Raw genomic sequence first — 27,930 nt, 5'->3', positions numbered from 1 at the left:
TGTGCACTACAGGGACTTTATCCCCTTCTACAGTACGTAAAAGTTTTGACTGGGCAGGGCCAGCTCGATTGGCAGATCCCCAAGTGTTGACTAACCAGGTGGCCTTTGCTAAATGTGTATCCCAATGTTTGAATGTCCCGCCACCCATTGCTCTCAGTGTAGTCTTCAACAGTCCATTGTATCACTTGATTCGCCTGGAGGCTGGTGCATGACAGGGGATGTGATATACCCGCTCAATGCCATGCTCTTTGGCCCAGGTGTCTATGAGGTTGTTTCGGAAATGAGTCCCGTTGTCTGACTCAATTCTTTCTGGGGTGCCATGTCGCCATAGGACTTGCTTTTCAAGGCCCAGGATAGTGTTCCGGGCAGTGGCATGGGGCACGGGATATGTTTCCAGCCATCCGGTGGTTGCCTCCACCATTGGAAGCACGTGGCGCTTGCCTTGGCGGGTTTCTGGGAGAGTGATAAAATCGATCTGCCAGGCCTCCCCATATTTATATTTCAACCATCGTCCTCCATACCAGAGAGGCTTTAACCGCTTGGCTTGCTTGATTGCAGCGCATGTTTCGCATTCATGGATAACCTGCGCAATAGTGTCCATGGTCAAGTCCACCCCTCGATCACGAGCCCATCTGTATGTTGCATCTCTTCCTTGATGGCCTGAGGTGTCATGGGCCCACCGAGCTATAAATAATTCACCCTTATGTTGCCAGTCCAGATCCACCTGAGCCACTTCAATCTTAGCAGCCTGATCCACCTGCTGGCTGTTTTGATGTTCTTCAGTGGCCCAACTCTTGGGTATGTGAGCATCTACGTGACGGACTTTTACAACCAGGTTCTCCACCCGGGCAGCAATATCTTGCCACAATGCGGCAGCCCAGATGGGTTTGCCTCTGCGCTGCCAGTGGTTCCGCTTCGATTGCTTCAACCACCCCCACAGGGCATTTGCCACCATCCATGAATCAGTATAGAGACAGAGCACTGGCCACTTTTCTCGGTCAGCAATGTCTAAAGCCAGCTGGATGGCCTTTACTTCTGCAAATTGGCTCGATTCACCTTCTCCTTCATCACTTTCTACAAGTTGTCGCATAGGACTCCATACAGCAGCTTTCCACCTCCGATGCTTTCCCACAAAACGACAGGACCCATCAGTGAACAGGGCATATTGCTTCTCATTTTCTGGTAGTTCATTATACATTGGGGCCTCCTCAGCGCACATCACCTCCTCCTCTGGCGATATTCCAAAATCTTTGCCTTCTGGCCAATCCATGATCACTTCCAGGATTCCTGGGCGACTGGGGTTTCCTATTCGAGCCCGTTGTGTGATCAGTGCGACCCACTTTACTCCACGTAGCATCAGTTGCATGATGTGTACAGGGGACCCTCCCTCTGAACATCCAGGCCAGCACCGGCAGTCGGGGTGCCAGGAGGAGCTGTGCTTCAGTGCCGATCATTTCCGAAGCAGCTCGAACCCCTTCATAGGCTGCCAATATCTCTGTTTCAGTTGGAGTATAGCGGGCCTCGGATCCTCTGTCTCCCCGACTCCAAAACCCTAGGGATCGACCTCGAGTCTCCCCAGGTGCTTTCTGCCAGAGGCACCAGGTAGGGCCATTCTCCCCGGCTGCGGTGTAGAGCACATTTTTTACATCTTGCCCTGCCCGGACTGGCCCAAGGGCTACTGCATGAACTATCTCCTCTTTAATTTGTTCAAAGGCTTGTTGTTGCTCAGGGCCCCATTTGAAATCGTTCTTCTTTCGGGTCACTTGATAGAGAGGGCTTACAATCAGACTGTAATTTGGAATATGCATTCTCCAAAAACCCACGATGCCTAAGAAAGCTTGTGTTTCCTTTTTGCTAGTTGGTGGAGACATGGCTGTTATTTTGTTGATCACATCCATTGGGATCTGACGACGTCCATCTTGCCATTTTATTCCTAAAAACTGGATCTCCTGTGCAGGTCCCTTGACCTTACTTTGTTTTATGGCAAAACCGGCCTTCAGCAGGATTTGGACTATTTCCTTCCCTTTTTCAAAAACTTCTCCTGCTGTGTTGCCCCACATGATGATGTCATCAAAGTATTGCAGGTGTTCTGGAGCTCCACCCTGTTCCAGTGCAGTCTGGATCAGTCCATGGCAAATGGTGGGGCTGTGTTTCCACCCCTGGGGCAGTCGCTTCCAGGTGTACTGTACGCCCCTCCAAGTGAAAGCAAACTGTGGCCTGCACTCTGCTGCCAAAGGGATGGAGAAAAACGCATTAGCAATATCAATTGTGGCATACCACTTGGCTGCCTTTGACTCCAATTCGTATTGAAGTTCTAGCATGTCTGGCACAGCAGCACTCAGCGGTGGCGTGACTTCATTTAGGCCACAATAGTCTACTGTTAGTCTCCACTCTCCATTAGACTTCTGCACTGGCCATATGGGACTGTTAAAGGGTGAACGAGTCTTGCTGATCACTCCTTGGCTCTCCAGTCGACGAATCAGCTCATGGATGGGAATCAGGGAGTCTCGGTTGGTGCGATATTGCCGCTGGTGCACTGTGGTGGTAGCGATTGGTACCTGTTGGTCTCCGACCTTCAGCAACCCCACAACAGAGGGGTCCTCGGAGAGACCGGGCAAGGTGGACAGCTGTTTAATTTCTTCCATCTCCAAGGCAGCTATACCAAAAGCCCACCGATACCCTTTTGGGTCCTTGAAATACCCTCTCCTGAGGTAGTCTATGCCAAGGATGCACGGAGCATCTGGGCCAGTCACAATGGGGTGCTTTTGCCACTCGTTCCCAGTTAGGCTCACTTCGGCTTCCAATACAGTTAGCTTTTGGGATCCCCCTTGTCACCCCAGAAATACAGATGGGTTGTGCCCCTATATAGCTCGATGGCATTAGGGTACACTGTGCACCGGTGTCTACTAGAGCCTTATACTCCTGTGGGTCCGATGTGCCAGGCCACCGAATCCACACAGTCCAGTAAACCCGGTTGTCCCTTTCCTCCCTCTGGCTGGAGGCAGGGCCCCTCTAGTCCTCATCACAGTATTCGGTTCTCATTTCCTGTAAATGCGAGTCAGAAGTTTCTTCATTAAGATCAGGAGTAAGATCAGCCCTTCTACTCTCTCTGGGGAACTGCCCGCTGGAAACTGGAGCAGCAATTTTCCTGGAAGAACCCCTTTCTGTGGTTGTTTTCCCTTGCAACTCACGTACCCGTGCCCCTAGGGCTGAGGTAGGTTTTCCATCCCACTTCCTCATGTCCTCTCCGTGGTCACACAGGTAAAACCATAGGGTGCCCCGTGGTGTATACCCTTTATATCCTCTCTCTTGAGCAAAAGAATGCTGACTCCTAATTGCCGAGATATTGGTCTGTACAGGTGGGGAGTAGGACATATCCTCTCTGAGTTGCTGGACCTCCCAGGAGAGTTTCTCCACAGCCGAGACGAGGGAGGAAGAGAGACTTTCTTCGTATTGCAGGAGTTGGCCAGCCAATTCATCCACCGTTGGTCCCTCTCCATCTTTCCAGGCCATCATTGCCAATGAGTTGGCATATGACGATGGTGCGCTCCGTACAAACTTCTGCCACATGGGTTGTGTGCACTTGGCTTCATCTGGATCTTTGGATAGCTGTTCATTGCTCAGGTCATCATAAATCACCTCCAGCACAGCTACTTCCCTCAGGTACTGGATACCCTTCTCCATGGTGGTCCACTTGCCTGGGTGACATATAACATCTTCCTTGAAGGGATACCTTTCTTTCTCACCTGACAGGAGTTGCCTCCAGAGGATGAGGGCTTGTGCCCCTTTCCCAATTGCTTTGTCAATGACCCCTTCCCTAGAAAGGGATCCCAGCTGCTTGGCTTCCCTACCCTCTAATTCCAGGCTACTGGCCCTATTATCCCAGCATCGGAGCAGCCAGGTGACAATGTGGTCGCCTGGACGGCGGCTGAAATCTTTTCATATATCACGCAGCTCACTCAGGGATAGAGATCGGGTGGTTACTGCCTCTTTCATTAATTCTTCCTCTTCTTCCTCCCCGAGCAGTTGCCAGCCCTCCTCCTCCTGTTCTCGTGATAGCCCTGCTTCAGTGTAGTCTACCTCGTCCACTTCTTCCTCTTGCTGCCTCTTAGAAGAAGCTTCTTCCTCCCTTACTAAACGAGCCGACTTCCGCTTCCAATATTTCTTCTTGTGTATAGCGGCGACTGATACCGGCACAGGTTTGTTCTTTGGTTCAGCCGCAGTGCCTGTCGCCGGGGTCGGAGTGGCTGCAGGGCCTGTTGTTTTGTCATCAGTTCCAGAGACCTTCTCTTCCCCTTGAGGGTACTGAATAGTGTTGAACAGGGCTCGGTAGGCATGGGCCAGGCCCCAGCACGTTGCAGTGATCTGTATCTCTCTGGAGTTGCCAGGGTGACAGCATACTTTTTCCAAATATTCTACTAATTTTTCAGGATTCTGCACTTGCTCAGGGGTGAAGTTCCAAAACACTGGGGGTGCCCATTGGCCTAGGTACTTGCCCATGCTATCCCACACACCCTGCCACTCATAACTATCCGGCCTTGGGGCAGATCTCTGGATGATATTCTTAAATTGCTTATTAACCTTAGGCAAAACCAAAACAATATTCTCAATAGATACCAACAGAAGTATCTTAACTACCCAGGGATGTTCAAGATACTGAAACGTTACTGTAATGAAGGAGGAAACATCATAGAAGGTAGTGACACTGCCATTCTGTATTTCCTCCATAAAAAACCTCTCAGAGGAAGAACTGTAATTGCTAATTGTCTCCACGAGGTGGTACCCGAAGTACAGTAATGGCTTCAGCACAAAGCTCAAATACCAGATTAAGCTCAAGGCCAGTGTTTTAATAACAAACCTCCCAGGCAAAACATCACTAATCACTGCAGACCACAGCAAACTGCAAAAACCAACACCAATCTTTAACATGTACAGCAGGAAAAAGAGCGCGATACAGATTATACAAATCAATATCGAGAACAGAGGAACCAACATTGTGACCCACAACTGTTAACAGATATAAATTCCTTAATACGCTCTGGTTAATCTGTTATTATCTCAAACCCTTCGTGCCCCACGTTGGGCGCCAAAAAGGGCTGTCATGGTTTAACCTCAGCTGGGAACTGAGCACCACACAGCCGCTCGCTCACTCTCCCCCTGCCCTGGTGGGTTGTGGGAGAGAATCGGAAGAGTAAGTGAGAAAACTCGTGGGTTGAGATAAGAACAGTTTAATAATTGAAATAAAATAAAATAATAATAATAATAACAATAACAATAACAATGATGATAAAAGAATATACAAAGCAAGTGATGCACGATGCAATTGCTCACCACCCGCCAAACAATGCCCAGCCAGTCCCCGAGCAGCAGCTCCCCCAGCCAGCTTTCCCCCAGTTTATATACTGAGCATGACGTCACATGGTATGGAATATCCCTTTGGCCAGTTTGGGTCAGCTGTCCTGGCTGTGCCCCCTCCCAGCTTCAGTTGGTAGAGCATGAGAAGCTGAAAAGTCCTTGACTAGTGTAAGCACTACTTAGCAACAACTAAAACATCGGTGTGTTATCAACATTATTCTCATCCTAAATCCAAAGCACAGCACTATACCAGCCACTAGGAGGAAAATTAACTCTATCCCAGCCGAAACCAGGACACTTGGAAAGGTTGGTAGCACTACCACCTTGTGAAGCTGATTTTTGTTTTAAAATACAGCATAATCATTGACAGTATTAGAAGAGGGCAAAGCCAAAAGTGAAGTGACAATGAATTGAATAATAAAAATAAACAGAAGGGCTTGATTTCGCTCTGTTTTTGTAACTGTCAATTACTTTCTCATCAAAGGTATTTTGTAACATGACAATCTCTAAGTAAGGTAATCATTTCACTTACTAAACTCTAAAAATATCTTCTTGAAAATTGACATGAAGTTTATTCAAGCCTTATAATGCAAATAATAGTTTTCAAAGCAGAAAATATACAGTGGTTAAAACTATGTTATTTGCAGGATTTATCAGTTAATTCACCATATGGCATAAAAGATATGCCCTCTCTGGGAACATTAACTTTCAAACTTTCTACACAGTCTCCATTGTTTATGGCATGTTAACAAGGAAACACAGGAGCGATACACAGAGAACAGCTTAACACTACAACAGCAGCAAGTTGTCCAGTGGGATATCCTTGTACTTGAATGCTCTCAGGAAGAGAGCATCTCCCTTCTGCTCCTATTTCTTTCAATGGCCTCTCCTTTTCTGTTGTCCATGGGGGAGGAGGAAACAGAATCAGAGTGCTTCCATCAGCTGCTGGATCCGTAGAGAAAAATTGTCATATTAACCAAGTAAAGCCCTAGTGAAATTAAAAAGCAAATGGAAATGCTTATTTTATCCCTCAGGCAAAAACTGAAACATTTCTAGAATTCTATAAGCATTGCTTGCATAATGTCATCTATAATAACATTGCATCACCCCCAATATACACAAGGTTTATCTTTTAAAAGAAAGCATGGTCAATCTCCAGTCTCTCAAAAATAGTTCTCAGTATAATACTAATTTGTGTGCATGTTTCTGGAAAAGCGTGCATTCCAGAACTGTTGCACCCTTCGCAAAACAATATGAATAATCATGTTGCTCAGTGATATCCAATATCATTATTTATGATAGCCTTGAAAGCCTCATCTGGAGTGAGGCCATGCTAGTTAATGCACAATCAGGCACATATTATCCATTTTCTGTGATTCTAGACATTAAGTCTCATTTTAATGATCAACAATAAGATTTACAATAATAAGAAAATCCTAAATAGGTTGTATGTACAACATGAGAATTCTGCACAGCTTTGATGTAAGAGGAAGAAGACAAGCACTAAACTTAATTTTTAGGTATCGGCCATCAAATCCTACCCTTCTGTGCTCATTAATATTTACACCTGCATTCCTAGTCCCTCCTAAAAGTAGCACAAGTTTCAATGGTTGTTTCATAAATCTGTCTGTCTTTCATTTACTTCTCCAAAGATTAGCCCAAACATCCTTCTGCTATTCTCGCATTTTCTCTTAATGGAAAAAAATAAACCACCACCACAAAACTATTTCACAGTTGCTTCAAATGACAGAGCATCTCCTCTATGCAAACTTCCCTCCATGGAGTGCATAAGCCTCATAGAATTTGGCAGCCAACAATACACACAGAGATGTTAAAGGCTCTCTAAATTTAATTGCTCTTGTAATATGCATCACAAACAGCAGGCTCAGAGTACTGCCCTGATGAAAAAGTATAGAAAGGAGAGCACTGAAAAGGAAAACAGGAATGTGGGACTTCCTTGTATTGATTCTTCCATTCAAGGCTTTCCACACGTTGGAAATAGCAAAAGAGGGAAGGATGGGTATATTGGGTTTGCGTGGCAAGGTTTTGGTAGCAGGGGGGGCTACAGGGGTGGCTTCTGTGAGAAGATGCCAGAAGCTTCCCCTGTGTCCGATAGAGCCAATGCCAGCCAGCTCCAAGACGGACCCACCACTGGCCAAGGCTGAGCCAATCAGCAACAGTGGTAGCGCCTCTGTGATAACATATTTAAGAAGGGGGAAAAACTGCTGCGCAACAGCAGCCGGAAGAGAGCAGTGAGAATATGTGAGAAACAACTCTGCAGACACCAAGGTCAGAGAAGAAGGAGGGGGAAGAGGTGCTCCAAGCACCGCAGCAGAGGTTCCCCTGCAGCCTGTGGTGAAGACCATGGTGAAGCATGTTGTCCCCCTGCAGCCCATGGAGGTCCACAGTGGAGCAGATATCCACCTGCAGCCCGTGGAGGACCCCACGCTGGAGCAGGTGGATGTGCCCAAAGGAGGCTGTGACCCCATGGGAAGCCCGCACTGGAGCAGGTTTTCTGGCAGGACCTGTGACCCCATGGGGGACCCACGCTGGAGCAGTCTGTTCCTGAAGGAGTGCACCCCGTGGAGAGGACCCATGTTGGAGAAGTTCATGGAGGACTGTGTCCCGTGGGAGGGACCCCACACTGGAGCAGGGGAAGAGCGTGAGGAGGAAGGAGTAGCAGAGACAACGTGTGATGAACTGACTGCAACCCCCATTCCCCGTCCCCCTGCGCCGCTCAGGGGGGAGGAGGTAGAGAAATCGGGAGTGAAGTTGAGCTCAGGAAGAAAGGAGGGGTGGGGGGAAGGTGTTTTAAGATTTGTTTTTATTTCTCATTACCCTACTCTGATTTGATTGGTAATAAATTAAATTAATTTCCCCAAGTCGAGTCTGTTTTGCCTGTGACGGTAATTGGTGAGTGATCTCCCTGTCCTTATCTCGACCCACGAGCCTTTCGTCGTATTTTTCTCCCCCTGTCCAGCTGAGGAGGGGGAGTGATAGAGCGGCTTGGTGGGCACCTGGCATCCAGCCAGGGTCAACCCACCACAATGGGAGATCCACCTTCTTTTTTGGAAGCTGGCAGTGGAAAGGGTAGTTACACTAACATTTCACATCAGGATGTCCCATGTATGATACAGAGTCATAACTGAAATATCAGACTAATTCAACATCATAACCCATACATCCATCGGACAAAGTGTCTTCTAATCATTTTTTCTCCATTCTATTTTCTTTAGCACCTATTAAACATCTTTTAGGTATACTATCTAAATACTCATCAATATTGATACAGAGAAAACTACTGATTACTTTCCCTTTAGTCCATAACTTTGTTGCTTGTCAGATGCAGACATACTATTTGTTAGGTCTTTAATGTTTCTCATATTTAAAAAAAATTAATCCCAATAGTCTAATGGGCAGTTTCTATTGTGCATTTTAAATACATTTTGCATTCTCTCTCCCATTTTATAACAAGTTGCAGGTTCTTTTTCTCTACGCAGAATTAAGTACTGTGTTTTAGTCATTCATCTTCAGCAACTTATTACTCATCCACACTTATGCCAATCTTCAGATGCACCCAATAGCATCTTTTCTTTTGAGCCAACTCCAGATCCCTCTTTACATTTTGGCCAACTTTCTTACTCTGTATCTTTTCCTAATTAGCAGTACCATCATTTTTTACTCAGCTCATTCTTCATCTTAGTACCCTATTTTCCCCATCTAGTTGGACTACAGCCACGTATCTCCTCATAGGCTCAAATACAGAGTCAATGCATTCTTGAACCTCATCCCACAGAATTTCAAAGAAAATGGCTGAAATTGCTCAGTACATTACAGAAACACTTCAGAATCTCCATATCCCCGCTCCCTCACTTACAAAATGCATCAGAACCCCATTATGCCAGTGTCAGTCTAAACACTTGCTGTCTTATTCATGCAGACTGTCAACTCTTGCCTAGAAATTACCTCCTATAAACAGTTTCAATTTCACTTAGCAGTTATGAGGTCTTCTATTACATAAGATTTTTAGATTAGTATCGTCATTTTAAAGTGCTAACACTTTAAAAATATTAAATAGTGATATTATGATTTAACCTACTGTGTCAACTTTAACTATAGTAATGCAAGATAAAAATTCCAGTCTGCCAATAACTCTTCAGAAATAAATTTGGACCTCTTTTGAAAAGGCTCTCAATAAAGCAATATTCAGTAAATTACAAACTTTGATCTGAGAATGCAAAATTTTCTAAATTTACTGAAATATTGGCTTCATCATCTGTGAGCTCCTCCAGCACGACAGAAGGCAAGCCACGGAACATGCCTTGGGAAGCTACCCCGAGAAAAAGGAGCGCATGCAGCATGCCAGCTACAGATGATCAGGGTATTCATAAAAGGGTAAAATGTTATTGCTACTTGTGAATTGTTACTAAAATTAAGCACAGCTTGTGGGTGTGAGAGGGAAGTAAGTGGAAAATCTAGTGAATACTGCATACATATCGTAACTTGCCTGGCCATTGCAGCGCCACAGAAATGACAGAAAAAAAATCTCATCATTTGAGACAGGTTGGTTTTAAGTACAGAATTACTTCTTTTTAATCAAAACTGTACCAAGAGACACCTGGGGAAGTAGGGAAAAAAGATATCAACAGATTATGCTGTCAACTTTAGATATGATAATGTGCTTCAGAGATAAAACATTCTTCTACATGACAACTGAACGGATGGGGAATTTCTCATTTTTTGTTAACTAAACCAATACTTAAAATATAATTCAAATTAAGCTTAAAGCTACTCCCTTCTAAGAAGCAAGTGCACCATCCCAAAAACAATGAATTGAATGCTGCAGAGATTAAACTGACATTATTATATCACATTATGCATTTAGGCAATACTTCAAACTAAATGTTGAAGAAACAATAGATGCTAATACACAGTGCGTTAACGTGAGAAAAAAATACATGTTCCATATTTGGTGGAGAAAAAAAAAATCCAACTCTGCAGGGTATGACTCTCCTAAATCTCAAATGCATATACATTTCTGTTCTCTTCCTCCCTCTGAATTGTTTTACTGCTTCAAACAGCAGTTATAAATAGACTGAACCATAAATACCTATCACTGTCCAGCATTTAAGCTCCCACTGAAAAGTGCTTTTTCTACCTTTTCAGCTTCTCTAAATCCATTTCTTTCCAACTATATCCATTAAGAAGGAAAATCTCCAATTTGATCCAAGTCTTTGTCCACTCTCACCTTATTTCCAATGTATACTTGTTTGGTCTTTCATGATGCTTCCTCTATATAGTCAGAGACACACACAAGTCTATGGGGCCAGATGGGATCCACCCAAGGGTACTGAGGGAGCTGGCAGAAGTGCTCACAAAGCCACTTTCAATCATTTATCAGCAGTCCTGGCTAACCAGGGAGGTCCCAGTTGACTGGAGGTTAGCAAATGTGACGCCCATCTACAAGAATAAACAAGATAAACAAGCCTGTGCAGGGAGAGGAAACAGGATTGTAAAATATTGTAGCATGTGCATTTAGACACCTTCAGGGAAGCTGCCTTCAATAAACTATACGTAGCTGTACAGCATAAATGTAGCATTTGTAGAGAATGATGTGAGGACATGCTATAAGAGCACCCAGGCTCGTGGAAAACAGGCAGAAACCTAGAAAACTATTTTTCCTCAGGAGTGCAGTGAACATACATACAAGAATTCATTCAAAAACATATGCAGAAGTGCTCTAAATTATCAAGAAGAGTCAATTTGCTTATTGCTGCCTGCCTACCTACTACAGGTTGATAGCTACACTCAAGTCTCTTGATGACTGGCTTTACTTTTTTCTTGCATTAGAGCATCAGTCTAATCAGAAACTGAATGTGCTTTTTGAAGCAAGCCGCATACAACGGACCCACCCTCGGTCCCCTCAGCAGCTGCACCCTTTCTTTCACTTAGAAGTCTTTCTTCTTTGTAACTGGGCAGCAGCAGTCAATCAGCCCTGCTGACTACACAGACAGCTGCCAACAGGGTCACCGACCGCGCGGGACCGCGCTCCGCTGGGGCTCGGCACTCTCCGCCGGCGGCTCGGAGGGGCTCCGCAGCAGCGCCCGGGGCTCCCGAGCGGGGGGAAAGAGGCAGGCACGTCTGGGCGCACATACGCGCATGGCCCGCCCGCACGCACGCACGTTTTGCTTCAGCCATCAGCCGCCGCCACCGGCCCGCCAGGCCCCCCAGCCACGGCCCCCACCGGCAGGCGGCCCCTCACCCCACCGGGGCGGCCCGGCGGCCCCTCGCGCCTACTTGCGCAGGTCTCGTGCTTGGGCACCCAGTAGTATTTGTTGCCGAACTGGTCGGTGCCCACCATCTCCTTGGCGGGCCCAAGGAGACGCAGAGCGCGCAGCGCCCGCCAGAGCCGGCTCATCCGGGCGGGGGACGCAATTCGCGCCGCTAAGGTCACCGCCGTCAACGGGCCCCGCTGCAGCACCTCAAGCCCCGCCCCCGGCAGGCTGCGTCACGTGCCCGCGCGCCGTCCCGCACCCTACCCTGTCCAGCTGACCACGCTCACCGGCGCCCCGATGTCTGCCCGGCTCCGCCCATCAGTGGCGGACATGCCAGCAACGTCGCTCGTCATTGGTGGAGATCGGCCACCGAGCTAATCCCGTCCACCCAAGTCTCAAGATAGTGGAGTAGCGTTGGGTGGCCCTGCTATGTTGGGGCTCATTTCGACCCGTCAGGCTGGCCTTAGTGATCCAGCGAGGCTGTGCTCGGCCGAGTCCACCCGGAGGTAGCGTGGCACGGGGGGAGCCAGGACTGGGGTGGGGCTGCGCGGGGAGGCCCGGAGCGGCCGTCTCAGGCCCGCGGGGCGGTAGCGGCAGCCCATGGCTCCGCACTGCTGGGGAGCCCCCACCTGGTCCAAGCCGGGCCAGCCTGAGGTGGGGCCCTGGGGCTGCCCTTGCTGCCGCTCCGTCTGCGCGAGCTGAACCCAGCTCTGCCTCGCCGCCAGCCCCACTGCGTGCTCCGGGCGCGGGGAGCCGAAGCGGCGGAGCTGGGAGCCTGCTTGCGCTCCCCGGCAGAGGCTTCTGCGTGTCTGCCGTACCTCGTCTCGGAGTTTTCCGCACTTTTTCTTTATTTACGTTTGTGGATTAGCAGCCTTGGGCTGAGGAATGTTATTTTGATAGACTGAGTACAGACAGGGCAATAAACCGTACCTCAGTATTATTGCCCTTCTATCTTAACGACTTAAGAACAATTATTCTTGGGGTACCCAGCCTGCTGAGCTCGAAGACAGAGGCGGGGAGTGGAATGAAGCCCCCATAATACAAGGGGAAATGGTTAGCAACCTGCTACACCACTTAGACACACACAAGTCTATGGGGCTGGATGGGATCCACCCAAGGGTACTGAGGGAGCTGGCGGAAGTGCTCACCAAGTGTTGTGGTTTAACCTGAGTCAGTAACTGAGTACCACACAGCCGCTCGCTCGCTCCTCCCCCCCCGCCCCCGGTGGGATGGGGGAGAGAATTGGAAGACTAGAAGTGAGAAAAACTCGTGGGTTGAGATAAAAACAGTTTAATAATTGAAATAAAATAATAATAACAATAATAATAATAATGTAATAATAATAATAATAATACACAAAGCAAGTGATGCACAGTACAGTTGCTCACCACCCACCGACTGATGCCCAGCCAGTCCCCGAGCAGCGGCCCCCCCTGGCCAGCCTTCCCCAGTTTATGTACTGAGCATGACGTCACATGGTATGGAATGTTTCTTTGGCCAGTTTGGCTGTGCCCCCTCCCAGCTTCTTGTGCACCTCCAGCCTTCTCAGTCGGTAGAGCATGGGAAACTAAAAAGTCCTTGGCTAGTGTAAGCATTACCTAGCAACAACTAAAACATCGGTGCGTTATCAACATTGTTCTCATCCTAAATCCAAAACACAGCACTGTACCAGCTACTAGGAAGGAAATTAACTCTATCCCTGCCGAAACTAGGACAATATCCACCCCTTATTCTATACCATCTGCGTCATGCTCAAGTCTCATATTTTCCAGTACATTTCCATTAATCACCACCCCTTTTCCTGGGTTTCTTTTAATATATATATATACACACACAGAGATATCATTCCCTTAGTCTATGGGCCATCCCTCTAAAATGTTCGGTGAGTTCATTTAGTCCATGACTTTGGGCTCCATCTGTCATACTAATCTTCCAGGGCAGGAAAGATGGAGATGGTATGTGGTGTTGGATTGTTTCATGTTGAAGTCAGTTCTGGTTCCATCATCACTGTGCTTTGCTGGGTTTCATCAAAGTTCATTCTTCATTAATCTGGGTGATTCTTATTGTAATATATGGCATATAATATTACATAGCAATTAACATCACATAATTCAGATCATTGGCTGTTCTCACCCAAAACCAAATCCCCTCGAGGTACACATCAGACTTCCCCATCCTTCTGCATCACCCACCAAGTGCACCCAGGTCCTTGAGCAAAAACAATCCCATGGATGGGTTTGCCTTTGCCCGAGGCAGGAATAACCCAGACTGTCTTCCCCAGCATATTTTTTATGTGCACTACAGGGACTTTATCCCCTTCTACAGTACGTAAAACTTTTGACTGGGCAGGGCCAGCTCGATTGGCAGATCCCCTCGTGTTGACTAACCAGGTGGCCTTTGCTAAATGCGTATCCCAATGTTTGAATGTCCCGCCACCCATTGCTCTCAGCGTAGTCTTTAACAGTCCATTGTATCGCTTGATTCTCCCGGAGGCTGGTGCATGATAGGGGATGTGATATACCCACTCGATGCCATGCTCTTTGGCCCAGGTGTCTATGAGGTTGTTTCGGAAATGAGTCCCGTTGTCTGACTCAATTCTTTCTGGGGTGCCATGTCGCCATAGGACTTGCTTTTCAAGGCCCAGGATAGTGTTCCGGGCAGTGGCATGGGGCACGGGATATGTTTCCAGCCATCCGGTGGTTGCCTCCACCATTGGAAGCACGTGGCGCTTGCCTTGGCGGGTTTGTGGGAGTGTGATATAATCGATCTGCCAGGCCTCCCCATATTTATATTTCAGCCATCGTCCTCCATACCAAAGAGGCTTTAACCGCTTGGCTTGCTTGATTGCAGCGCATGTTTTGCATTCATGGATAACCTGTGCAATAGTGTCCATGGTCAAGTCCACCCCTCGATCACGAGCCCATCTGTATGTTGCATCTCTTCCTTGGTGTCCTGAGGTGTCATGGGCCCACCAAGCTAGAAATAATTCACCCTTATGTTGCCAGTCCAGATCCACCTGAGCCACTTCAACCTTAGCAGCCTGATCCACCTGCTGGTTGTTTTGATGTTCTTCAGTGGCCCGACTCTTGGGTACGTGAGCATCTACGTGACGGACTTTTACAACCAGGTTCTCCACCCGGGCAGCAATATCTTGCCACAATGCGGCAGCCCAGATGGGTTTGCCTCTGCGCTGCCAGTGGCTCTGCTTCCATTGCTGCAACCACCCCCACAGGGCATTTGCCACCATCCCTGAGTCAGTATAGAGATAGAGCACTGGCCACTTTTCTCGGTCAGCAATGTCTAAAGCCAGCTGGATGGCCTTTACTTCTGCAAATTGGCTCGATTCACCTTCTCCTTCAGCACTTTCTACAACTTGTCTCATAGGACTCCATACAGCAGCTTTCCACCTCCGATGCTTTCCCACAAGACGACAGGACCCATCAGTGAACAGGGCATATTGCTTCTCATTTTCTGGTAGTTCATTCTACATTGGGGCCTCCTCAGCACGCGTCACCTCCTCCTCTGGCGATATTCGGAAATCTTTGCCCCCTGGCCAATCCATGATCACTTCCAGGATTCCTGGGCGACTGGGGTTTCCTATTCGAGCCCGTTGTGTGATCAGTGCGACCCACTTACTCCACGTAGCATCAGTTGCATCATCTGTACAGGGGATCCTCCCTCTGAACATCCAGGCTAGCACCAGCAGTCGGGGTGCCAGGAGGAGCTGTGCTTCAGTGCCGATCACTTCCGAAGTAGCTCAAACCCCTTCATATCAGAAATAGTGTGGCCAGCAGGAGTAGGGAAGTGATTGTCCCCCTGTACTCGGCCCTGGTGAGGCCGCACCTCTAATACTGTGTTCAGTTTTGGGCCCCTCACTACAAGAAGGACATTGAGGTGCTGGAGCGTGTCCAGAGAAGGGCAACGAGGCTGGTGAGGGGTCTGGAGAACAAGTCTTATGAGGAGCGGCTGAGGGAACTGGGGTTGTTTAGCCTGGAGAAAAGGAGGCTGAGGGGATACCTCATCGCTCTCTACAACTACCTGAAAGGAGGTTGTAGCGAGGTGGGTGTCGGTCTCTTCTCCCAAGTAACTAGCGATAGGACGAGAGGAAATGGCCTCAAGTTGCGGCAGGGGAGGTTTAGATTGGATGTAAGGAAAAATTTCTTTACTGAAAGAGTGGTGAAACATTGGAACAGGCTGCCCAGGGAAGTGGTGGAGTCCCCATCCCTGGAAGTATTTAAAAGACGTGTAGATGAGGCACTTAGGGACATGGTTTAGTGGGCATGGTGGCGTTGGGTTGACGGTTGGACTCGATGATCTCAGAGGTCTTTTCCAACCTTAACGATTCTATGATTCTATGATTCTATATGCTGCCAATATCTCTTTTTTAGTTGGAGTATAGCGGGCCTCGGATCCTCTGTCTCCCCGACTCCAAAACCCTAGGGGTCGACCTCGAGTCTCCCCAGGTGCTTTCTGCCAGAGGCTCCAGGTAGGGCCGTTCTCCCTGGCTGCGGTGTAGAGCACATTTTTTACATCTTGTCCTGCCCGGACTGGCCCCAGGGCTACTGCATGAACTATCTCCTCTTTAATTTGTTCAAAGGCTTGTCGTTGCTCAGGGCCCCATTTGAAATCGTTCTTCTTTCGGGTCACTTGATAGAGAGGGTTTACGATCAGACTGTAATTTGGAATATGCATTCTCCAAAAACCCACGACGCCTAAGAAAGCTTGTGTTTCCTTTTTGCTAGTTGGTGGAGACATGGCTGTTATTTTGTTGATCACATCCATTGGGATCTGACGACGTCCATCTTGCCATTTTGTTCCTAAAAACTGGATCTCCTGTGCAGGTCCCTTGACCTTACTTTGTTTTATGGCAAAACCGGCCTTCAGCAGGATTTGGACTATTTCCTTCCCTTTCTCAAAAACTTCTCCTGCTGTGTTGCCCCACACGATGATGTCATCCATGTATTGCAGGTGTTCCGGAGCCTCACCCTGTTCCAGTGCAGTCTGGATCAGTCCATGGCAAATGGTGGGGCTGTGTTTCCACCCCTGGGGCAGTCGGTTCCAGGTGTACTGGACACCCCTCCAAGTGAAAGCAAACTGCGGCCTGCACTCCGCTGCCAAAGGGATTGAGAAAAACGCATTAGCAATATCAACTGTGGCATACCACTTGGCTGCCTTTGACTCCAATTCGTATTGAAGTTCTAGCATGTCTGGCACAGCAGCACTCAGCGGTGGCGTGACTTCATTTAGGCTATGAGAGTCTACTGTCAGTCTCCACTCTCCGTTAGACTTCCGCACTGGCCATATGGGACTGTTAAAGGGTGAACGAGTCTTGCTGATCACTCCTTGGCTCTCCAGTCGACGAATCAGCTCATGGATGGGAATCAGGGAGTCTCGGTTGGTGCGATATTGCCACCAGTGCACCGTGGTGGTAGCGATTGGCACCTGTTGGTCTCCGACCTTCAGCAACCCCACAACAGAGGGGTCCTCCGAGAGACCAGGCAAGGTGGACAGCTGTTTAATTTCTTCCATCTCCAAGGCAGCTATACCAAAAGCCCACCGGTACCCTTTTGGGTCTTTGAAATACCCTCTCCTGAGGTAGTCTATGCCAAGGATGCACGGAGCCTCTGGGCCAGTCACAATGGGGTGCTTCTGCCACTCATTCCCAGTTAGACTTACTTCAGCCTCCAATACAGTTAGCTGTTGGGATCCCCCTGTCACCCCAGAAATACAGATGGGTTCTGCCCCTTTATAGCTTGATGGCATTAGGGTACACTGTGCACCGGTGTCCACTAGAGCCTTATACTCCTGTGGGTCTGATGTGCCAGGCCACCGAATCCACACAGTCCAGTAAAGCCGGTTCTCCCTTTCCTCCCCCTGGCTGGAGGCAGGGCCCCTCTAGTCCTCATCACACTACTCATTTCTCATTTCTTGTACGTACGAGTCAGAAGTTTCTTCATTAAGATCAAGAGTAAGATCAGCCCTTCTACTCTCTCTGGGGAACTGCCCGCTGGAAACTGGAGCAGCAATTTTCCTGGAAGAACCCCCTCTTGTGATTGTTTTCCCTTGCAACTCACGTACCCGTGCCCCTAGGGCTGAGGTAGGTTTTCCATCCCACTTCCTCATGTCCTCTCCGTGGTCACGCAGGTAAAACCATAGGGTGCCCCGTGGTGTGTACCCCTTATACTCTCTCTCTCGAGCAAAAGAACGCTGACTCCTAATAGCCGAGATACTGGTCCGTACAGGTGGGGAGTAGGACCTATCCTCTCTGAGTTGCTGGATCTCCCGGGACAGTTTCTCCACAGCCGAGACGAGGGAGGAAGAGAGACTTTCCTCATATTGCCGGAGTTGACTAGCCAATTCATCCACTGTTTGTTCCTCTCCATCTTTCCAGGTCATCACTGCCAATGAATTGGCGTATGACGATGGTGAGCTTATAAACTTCTGCCACATGGGTCGCGTGCACTTGACTTCGTCTGGATCTTTGGATAGTTGTTCATTGTTCAGGTCATCATAAATCACCTCCAGCACAGCTAATTCTCTCAGAAACTGGATACCCTTCTCCATGGTGGCCCACTTGCTTGGGCGACATATGACATCTTCCTTAAAGGGATACCTTTCCTTCACGCTTGACAAGAGTCGCCTCCAAAGGCTGAGGACTCGTGTCCCTTTTCCAATTACTTTGTCAATGCCCCCTTCCCTGGAAAGGGATCCCAGCTGCTTGGCTTCCCTACCCTCTAATTCTAGGCTACTGGCTCCATTATCCCAGCATCGGAGCAGCCAGGTGACAATATGCTCACCTGGACGGCGGCTGAAATCTTTTCGTATATCTCGCAGCTCACTCAGGGATAGAGATCGGGTGGTCACTGCCTCGTTTATGAGTTCTTCCTCTTCTTCCTCCCTGATCAGCGGCTGTCTCTCCTCCTCCCGTTCTCGTGATGGCCCTTCTCCAGGGTATTCATACAGTTCTTCCTCCGCTTCCCTTTTAGATGAAGCTTCTTCCTCCCTTACTAAACGAGCTGACTTTCGCTTCCAAGATTTCTTATTGTGTACAGGGGCGACTGATACCGGCACAGGCTGGTTCTTTGGTTCAGCCACAGGGTCTGTCGCCGGGGTTGGAGTGGCCGCAGTACCTGTTGCCGGTGTCTGAGTGGCCGCAGGGCCTGTCGTTTTACTGTCAGAGTCAGAGACCTTCTCTTCCCTTTGAGGGTACTGAATGGTGTTGAACAGGGCTCGGTAGGCATGGGCCAGGCCCCAGCACGTTGCAATGATCTGCATCTCTCTGGAGTTGCCAGGGTGACAGCATACTTTTTCCAAATATTCTACTAACTTTTCAGGATTCTGCACTTGCTCAGGGGTGAAGTTCCAAAACACTGGGGGTGCCCATTGGCCTAGGTACTTGCCCATCTTGTCCCACACACCCTGCCACTCTTAACTATTAGGCTTTGGGGCAGATCTCTCGATGATATTCTTAAATTGCTTACCAACTTTAGACAAAACCGAAACAATATTCCCAAGAAGTACCAACAGAAGTATCTTAACTACCCAAGGCTGTTCAAAATACTGAAAAGTTACTGTAATGAAGGAGGAAACATCATAGAAGAAGGTAGTGACACTGCCATCCTGTATTTCCTCCGTAAAAAAACTCTCAGAAAAGTTACTGCAACTGCTAGTTGTCTCCACGAAATGGTCTCCGTGGTACAGTAACGGCTTCATTGGGAAACCTACATACCACACTAAGGTCAAGGTCAATGTTCTAAAAAGAAACCTCACAAGCGAGACATCACCAATCACTGCAGACCACAGCAAACTGCAAAACCCAACACCAATCTTTAACATGTACAGCAGGAAAAAGAGCACGATGCAGATTATACAAATCAATATCGAGAACAGAGAAACCAACATTGTGACCCACGACTATTAACAGATATAAGTTCCTTAATACACTCCGGTTAATCTGTTATTATCTCAACCCTTCGTGCCCCACGTTGGGCGCCAAAAAGGACTGTCGTGGTTTAACCTCAGTCGGCAACTGAGCACCACGCAGCCGCTCGCTCACTCCCCCCCTGCCCCGGTGGGATGGGGGAGAGAATTGGAAGAGCACAAGTGAGAAGAAGTCGTGGGTTGAGCTAAAAACAGTTTAATAATTGCAATAAAATGATGATAATAATAATGTGATAATAATAATAATACACAAAGCAAGTGATGCACAGTGCAATTGCTCACCACCCGCCGACCGATGCCCAGCCAGTCCCCGAGCAGCGGCCCCCCCGGCCAGCTTTCCCCAGTTTATGTATTGAGCATGACGTCACATGGTATGGAATGTTTCTTTGGCCAGTTTGGCTGTGCCCCCCTCCCAGCTTCTTGTGCACCTCCAGCCTTCTCAGTCGGTAGAGCATGGGAAACTAAAAAGTCCTTGGCTACTGTAAGCATTACCTAGCAACAACTAAAACATCTGTGTGTTATCAACTTTGTTCTCATCCTAAATCCAAACCACAGCATTGTACCAGCTACTAGGAAGGAAATTAACTCTATCCCTGCCGAAACCAGGACAGGGGCTGATTTTGGGACTGTGTTTATCAAGTTATAAACATGAAATAGGGTAACCGAGACCAAGTAGAAAGATATAAAGCAAGTAGATAAACCAATCATCTAGATTACAGATTCAATCTGTGCAAGCTGTTTCTCAGACTCTGGAGAAGATGTTTGTGTATTAGTCCTGAGAGTTTACTGAATACAGGGCCGAGGGCTTACTCCTGAAGGGTTTGCCTGGAATTTTTCTCCTGAAGATGTTAGTTTTAAGTGCTCTGCAGGATTACATTTCTTATGTTCTCAGACCTGTGAATTTTACAAAACTTCTGAATGTCCATTAAGGCTTTTGTAAAACTGAAACATGCTCAATATTATAAAAATAGAATCATAATCCCTTGTGTTCTCCTTAATCTTAGTGTTAGCTATTTGTACACAGAAAATAAAGTCAATTGTCATTTTAAAAATCCAAAAGTGTGTTTCCATTTGTACTGTAGTTTTGAATTTAGAACGTAATCCATGTGCACAATACAAATATTACCTGTTTTTGTTTAGATGAAATCTCTTCTATTTTACTACAAAGTGGGAGTGCATACTTTTCCCTAGGCGATATGGATGCAGACAACAGATAACCTTTCTGTAATGTTAGTTTTGAATGTTCACCTATTGTAGAATGTGTAATTTACCTCCTCGGGACATGTCAGTAGTGCTCCTGAGAGGAGATCAGTAATTTTACGTACCTTTAGAGATTCATGAGATTGCATGCTTCATGCAGCATTTTATTGCCCATCTATTCCTAGTCTATTTTTTTTCCCCCGGGTAACATTTACTGATTAATGGGAGTCTTAATTCGCATGCTCACTTTTATGCTCATTACAGTGCGTTATGTGCCAGTAGGAGTCTTAAAGTTCAATGAAAATCTCTAATGAGAATGCAAATGAGCGCTGATGAAAGAATGCAAGGGTCTCAAGGTAGGAAATGTCCAGCTATCTTGCAAAATTCCTTTCAGACAAAAGTAGCATTACAATGAGTACAGAATGTAAGAAGTGCCATCCAGATAAAATTAGAAGCAGCAGCATAATTAGTTTGAAATGGAGGCAATTGATTCATTCTGCCAAAGCTTTGGGGGGCTGGGGGGAAGGGAAGCATGTTTTGGTTGCAGTCAGTACATACATGTTACCTTCTCTACTTTACCAGGTTTAAAGCATCTTGGCTGACAATAATGAGGGCATTTTGTTTTGTTAGCATAGGGAATGGGAGTGGTCATGTGGAAATCTTTTCCAGCTATAACTGTCACTGGACACTTTTTAATTAAGTGTGTGTGTGTGTGTGCATATGGTGTTCAAATAACATCTAATACAGCACCTACCTGCCTTGTTTCCATCAACAAATATTTAACTGTGCTATAAATCTGTTCAGTAATTTAAACCTGCATTGACTAAAAGTGTAATGGAGTGTAATTTTAAGATATCATTTAGTTGGATTTTGTTAAAATTGGTGATAAATCAGTAAGAAATCACTGGTTATATTTTTTTATACATTCATTTTTCCTTTAATTGTTACTGTGGATTTCTCTTATGCCTAAGTTATGAGGGGTTGGTGTCTGGTGTTTTTGAACCATGTGTTGGGTGCTCAAAATATTGTTGATACCTTAGAAAAATTTGAAAGGTTTTTTTAGTTTTCTGTCTGAAAGAGAACCACCTGAAAACTGGTGGGGATTAAATACATTAGAGTACTCCCATTCTTCTCCCCAAAGACTGAGGAGTGGTCAGATTAATGATTAGAAAAATGTGTTGCTTTTGAAAGACTGATAAAACTATTAGAAGCTAAAGTACAATATACTAAAATATACTTCAGATTATGTTGTCTTTGCTTTTAATCTTGTAATGTATCTTGAGCTGTGCTTTATGTAGAATATTTCGGAAATGGATTTGCACAGAGGGAATATTATATATTAAAGCTAACTAACTTCATCTTATGGCTATAAAGAGATTTTAGTAAACTTTGTTACTGTATTTCTCAGCTACAACGCAGTGAAGGAATCTTTCATTAAATAATGATTTTCTAATGCAGCTCATTAGAGATGTTAAAATGAATTTACTTGTAGTAATTTGGAAAATGGTATCCAGTCTTTGTGTCAGCAAGTTTTATTTAGGGTTAAACTGAAAAAGATTTGTAGTCTTGACATTTATTAGAAAGTAGGAAGGTTGATAGCTCCTATAAAACCATGCATTCAAATGCTCATTATAGCTGGAAAGAAAAATAGCATGATGTTATAACTGTATGCATTATTTGTGTATTTAAATAGATACAGTCTGATAATGGAATGTTTGATATGAAAAATCTTCCTAAATTAAGGATTGTTTTGTTGTTTTTGAGTGTTGGTACTAATTGAGATCTATTGATGAATTAAAATGTGTTGTGTAACACTCCTCACTTCACAGCTTCTGTTCACAGAACATGTGTCATTGTGTTACCCTTCACTGTTCTGTCTGTGGCTTGTTAAACTGAGGCAGATAATTAAATGATAAAATCTTTTAATAGAAGTATTCCATTCATCTGAAAATCATTAATCAAATATCTGCCTAAAAGTCCCATCTGCTATTGAAAGAAAATCTATTGTAATGGTTATATTTCAGCAGCAGTTTCTAACTGCAGATTAATTTTTGCAGGATTTCAAATTTTAAGAATTTTTCTTTAAGAATCACTAATTGTAATCAGTTGAAGTTAAAATGCAGCTGGCATTTTAAGAAATTACTGACAATTTCAACAAAATGAAGCAATTTTTAAGTGCTGAGAGTTGTGGAATTGAAACCAGTGGTACTGTAACAACTACTTCCATATGACAGAAGCGATTACTTGATGAATGTAATCCCTTAAATTTTGAAGGTTTAAAATTTAATTTTTTACCAAACATTTTAAACTACTTCTTTTCCATTCTTCTCCAGCTGTATCTTTTATCGGTTAGTGTCCAGTATACATACTTCACTATACCTGATACCTCTACCACTTTATTGCTTTTCTGGATGCTGTTGGAACTGTTGCTAAGTACGGACAAAGATGACTTCTGTCAGGAGGAAAGGCTTGTGTGCTCTGATTTTCTCTAATAACATTGTTGATCCTTTTACAAAGAGTGTCTGCAAGGCTGCCGGCTGAGAAGTGCCAGTCTCAGTCATGCTAGTTTAGGCTTTGGTCTTGCCAGATTTTGCATTTGGAAATCCTCATAAAATTTAAATGTTTGAAAGTGCTAAAGGTACATGCAAAATGTGTTCTAATTCTATAGATTTAATAGAAAGTCATTTAGTTGTATTTTGGACTATCTTAATGGACTATTTTTCTCTCTGGTAACATTAAAGTTTTGCAGAAAGGGTGATGTTGACTGTTCAGTGCTCAGTCGCTTCTCCACAATGGCAAATTTGGGTCTAATCTTTGTTAGGACCAAAAGACCTCTGAGAAGAGCTGGCAGGGACTGCTTTTAAGAAAAGATGTTTGAGAATGGTATTTGAAAGAACACATCTTCAGAAAGTGTTATCTGATAGACAAGAAACAAAAGTAAGACCTTGCTTTGTATCATTACAGGTATTTTACCATTAACCTTGAGTTAAGGCTGTTGGCCTTGCCATCATGGCTAAATTCCAAGCTATGTAATGCCATTTTGCCTCCCTTAATTCCAATCTTATGTTAATTGGAAACTATTCCTCCTAAAACCGGTTTCATAATATTGCTGAAGCAGAGTGGTGTTAGTGTTCCACCCCATGTGTAATTGCATTTTCAGTGGTGAGGTGAAATTATGACTCTATGCAGCTTTTAGTGTTTTGGACTTGCTGTCTGACTCATTCCCTAGTTCCCCTCAAAATACAGCACAAATAGTATTGGAAAATTAAAATTTGGAATAGTTCCTTCTTAAAGCATTTCTGAAACTTTATAGACAGCTACAGGTCAGACCAGGAATTTGACTGGGTGATAAATAAAACGTCATTTTTGCTCTAATTTTCAAGTACAGTAACAAACATCTTAATTATCCAAACATACAAAAGAACATTTTGCCATATCTCAGCACTTGGAACTGGCTTTCCTTATGTTTGTCCTTCTGTTTATTACTGACCACTTGCATTCTGCTACTCATTCATTTGAAAAATATGAGCAGAAAAAACAAATGTCTACAAAATATGCAACCTGGCACCTACCAATTGTGTGGATTGAAAAGCTATGAAAAAATGCTACGGTAGTGATACTTTTAGAGTGATGGATATTGCCTTGTTCACAGTCAGGGAATTTGTTTGTCTAATAACGCCTGTAATAGAGTTGGAGCTATCTCTAATAATTCATTGACTGAATGAAGCAAGACCTGACGGAGTGATGCTTCTCCATCTGCGATAGGATCTCTTTGGATTGCTACCTCCGGTCAGTCCCACGCTAACCATCAGTGTTTGCGGTGGGAGTGGGCCTAAGTCCCACTAATCCCTAAGATTTTAGTTCATCATGGAAAACCTGAGCCACAGGACAATTGTCGTTGCCACTGCTTTCATTCCTCTGCTGTCCTTTCCAGTATGAATTGACTGAGATGGAGGAAGCCTTCCCTTGGTTACAGTACCTCCCCCTCGATACAGTGGGTAATCCCCTGCAGCCATACAACATGGTGCAGTCAGGGCTCTGCAGCCCCTCACTCAGGTTTGGGGCTGTATCTTGCATCCCTGTAAAGGAAGTCTAGCTGGCACTAACATAAATAAGAGAGATTTGGCTTTAACAATGCCTGGGGCATACACAGGAATCCTTTTTCTCCAGAGCTGTCTAAGGCTTTTCATACTTTCCGGCAGTCATCTTGTCATTTTCTCAGGGTGAAGCTCAGCTTTGTATAGCAAGCTTAACAACAGGCCTGGGCCATGAGCCCTGCTTAAGCCCTGTTTTGGAAGCCTGGGTGGTATATAAACTGTGCCCAAGCTCTCCTAACAGAGGTGATCCCCCCCGCCCCGCCACCTTCTGTGAAGACTGTGAGTGTTGACACATCTTGGGACTTTATACTTTGGGAAATGATATTATGGCTTGCCAGGTTGTGGCAAATTCTAGTCTAAATTTTTATGTAAATGTTTGCTTTCTGTTACAAATTCATCATAATTTTGACTTTTAATACTGTCTGTGATCTTTGAAATAATCCATTTGATTTTTATTTCTTTTGCAGCTTGGATAAGAAAAAAAAGAAAGGATCCACCCACCACTGAGTTGAGAGATGAAGTGTCTTTAAATTTTCAATTGTTGTAATTAAACTACAATAATTCATTTATAGTGGACTCATCTGTCCAGTAATTTGTCACTTTTGTGGGAGAATTTAGTATGTTCCTTGCCTAACTGATGAAATTATACACAGACTAGATATCTAACACTTAGGAAAAAGAAAAATAAATGGAAATATAAACTCCAATGTTCTGGTTAAACCACGACATACTGCATGTCTAGCCATCTGCATCCTTTAGAGCTACTTGTTCACCAATTCTGGGTTGCCCATTGCCTTCAGGAGACTGAAAACGCTCCATGAGAGGCAAGTGGTGTGTGGTGCGTTGACTCTAGCTGGATGCTGGGTGCCCACCAAAGCCGCTCTATCACTCCCCCTCCTCAGATGGACAGGGGGGAGAAAATATAACAAAAGGCTTGTGGATCGAGATAAGGACAAGGAGCTCACCAATTACCGTCACAGGCAAAACAGACTCGACTTGGGGAAATTAATTTAATTTATTACCAATCAAAATCAGAGTAGGGTAATGAGAAATAAAACCGAATCGTAAAAACACCTTCGCCCCATCCCTCCCTTCTTCCTGGGCTCAACTTTACTCCCGAATTCTCTACCTCCTCCCCCTGAGCAGTGCAGGGGGACAGGGAATGGGGGTTGCAGTCAGTTCATAACACATTGTTTCTGCTGCTCCTCCCTCCTCAGGGGGAGGACTCCTCACACTTCCCCTGCTCCAGTGTGGGGTCCCTCCCACAGGAGACAGTCCTCCACAAACTTCTCCAACGTGGGTCCTTTCCATGGACTACAGTTCTTCACGAACTGCTCCAGCATGGGTCCCTTCCACAGGGTGCAGTCCTTCAGGAACAGACTGCTCCAGCGTGGGTCCCCCATGGGGTCACAAGTCCTGCCAGCAAACCTGCTCCAGCATGGGCTCCTCTCTCTCCATGGGGTCACAGGTCCTGCCAGGAGCCTGCTCCAGCAGGCTCTCCACGGGGTCACAGCCTCCTACAGGCACATCCACCTGCTCTGGCGTGGGGTCCTCCACGGGCTGCAGGTGGATATCTGCTTCACCATTAACCTCCATGGACTGCAGGGGCACAGCCTGCCTCACCATGGTCTTCACCACGGGTGGCAGGGGAATCTCTGCTCCGGCGCCTGGAACACCTCCTCCCCCTCCTTCTTCTCTGACCTTGGTGTCTGCAGAGTTGTTTCTCTCACATATTCTCACTCCTCTCTCCAGCTGCAGCTGCCATTGTGCAGTTTGTTTTTGTTTTCCCCTTCTTAAATATGTTATCACAGAGGTGCTACCACTGTTGCTGATTGGCTCAGCTTTGGCCAGCAGCGTGTCTGTATTGGAGCCAGCTGGCACTGGCTCTATTGGACATAGGGAAAGCTTCTAGCAGCTTCTCACAGAAGCCACCCCTCTAGCTTCCCCCTGCTACCAAAACCTTGCCACGCAAACCCAATACATGGCGTTGTAACCTATGGATGGTTTGAGGACCTAGAGGGAAACAGTAAGGAAGTAAGAGGAAGGGGAGGAGGAGTTCCTCACATTGTGGGGTTCAAGAGTGCTGCAGGATAGAAAGGGTTAAGTACAGACATTTGCCTGTGGAGAAGACTAGCAAGAAGTGTTCAGCAAAGACTAGTCACTACTGATCAAGACCCCAGCTGTGGGAATAAGCAAATCTAGAGAAACCTCTTTTGTATTTATGGCATTTTCCTACCAGGAAGAACTAATTTTATTTATTCTGTAAGGCCGCTAGTTTATTCAGAAAAGGGAAAGCAGCGGCAATATAAGATCATTTAAAAGTGAAAGAATGCTCCACTCCAAATCTTCAGCCTAAAAAGTGGGTCTTCCATGTACAGCCCCGTAGCCACTGAAAGTCCTTTGACTGGAAACAGACTTCTAGATTTTTCTCCTTCTATGGAGTAGAGGTGAATACAGTTTCCAAGCAGCAGAGGATGCTTGGTGATACATCTCAGCTGCCAGAATTAAGCAAGAGCTTTAAACAAAAATATAGTTTGCAACAGTTTGCAAGAAAAGTGGAAATTACAGAAGACATTAGCCCACTCAGATGTAGCAGCTGAAACAGGTACACTGATGGTTACATGTCAGTGGCATGAAATACAGTCTGATCCCTTTTGCAGCAATGCACTTGGAAGACAGCAACAGGTCTTGGGCTGTGTTGCCCCCATGAGCAGGCCGTCTTTCATTCTTTGTTCATGCAGCTGTTACCACTACTAAGCTGTTCAAAATATGCAGAAGTCGTCAGTTTCTGGATGAAAAGCAGCTGCCTCAAATGCCACATAGGGCCACTTCAGCATTTCCTTAATAATAATGTTAGGTTCTTCAAGAAAACCTTGAGATCGCTTTCTTAAACCCTGCCTTTCTAAGGAGGGAATGTATGCAGCTCCAATCATTAGAAGGATTAAAAACCTCTTAGAGCTTACAATAATCACCAAAGCTGGACAAGTAGTTACCTGCAATGAGTAAAATTTCTCCTTTTACCACTTAAAAGTAAACTGTAGAACTTGTAGTCGGACCTAGTT

The 27,930-nt window shown here is 45.8% G+C and overlaps 2 long non-coding RNA genes across 3 annotated transcripts; one reads left to right on the top strand and one right to left on the bottom strand.

Annotated features, from left to right (window-relative positions):
- Positions 1-5,055: 5,055 nt before the first annotated feature.
- Positions 5,056-11,817, bottom strand: LOC143171944 (uncharacterized). 2 transcript variants are annotated; one of them, XR_012997244.1, is made up of 4 exons: positions 11,653-11,817; positions 10,604-10,815; positions 9,863-9,973; positions 5,056-6,343 (listed from the first exon to the last, which is right to left on the bottom strand). It is a non-coding gene; the product is annotated as an uncharacterized LOC143171944 (long non-coding RNA). The 2 variants fall into 2 exon arrangements; XR_012997243.1 differs by lacking the exon at positions 5,056-6,343 and having other exon boundaries at positions 8,805-9,973.
- Positions 11,818-11,979: 162 nt separating this feature from the next.
- On the top strand, positions 11,980-25,437 carry LOC143171946 (uncharacterized). The gene is made up of 3 exons (XR_012997246.1): positions 11,980-12,136; positions 21,036-21,127; positions 25,336-25,437. It is a non-coding gene; the product is annotated as an uncharacterized LOC143171946 (long non-coding RNA).
- Positions 25,438-27,930: the final 2,493 nt, after the last annotated feature.

The sequence above is a fragment of the Aptenodytes patagonicus genome, chromosome W, assembly GCF_965638725.1.
Source record: "Aptenodytes patagonicus chromosome W, bAptPat1.pri.cur, whole genome shotgun sequence".
Lineage (NCBI taxonomy): Eukaryota > Metazoa > Chordata > Aves > Sphenisciformes > Spheniscidae > Aptenodytes > Aptenodytes patagonicus.
Note: the sequence above shows the minus strand (reverse complement) of the source record. Positions and strands in the feature narration are given on the sequence as shown.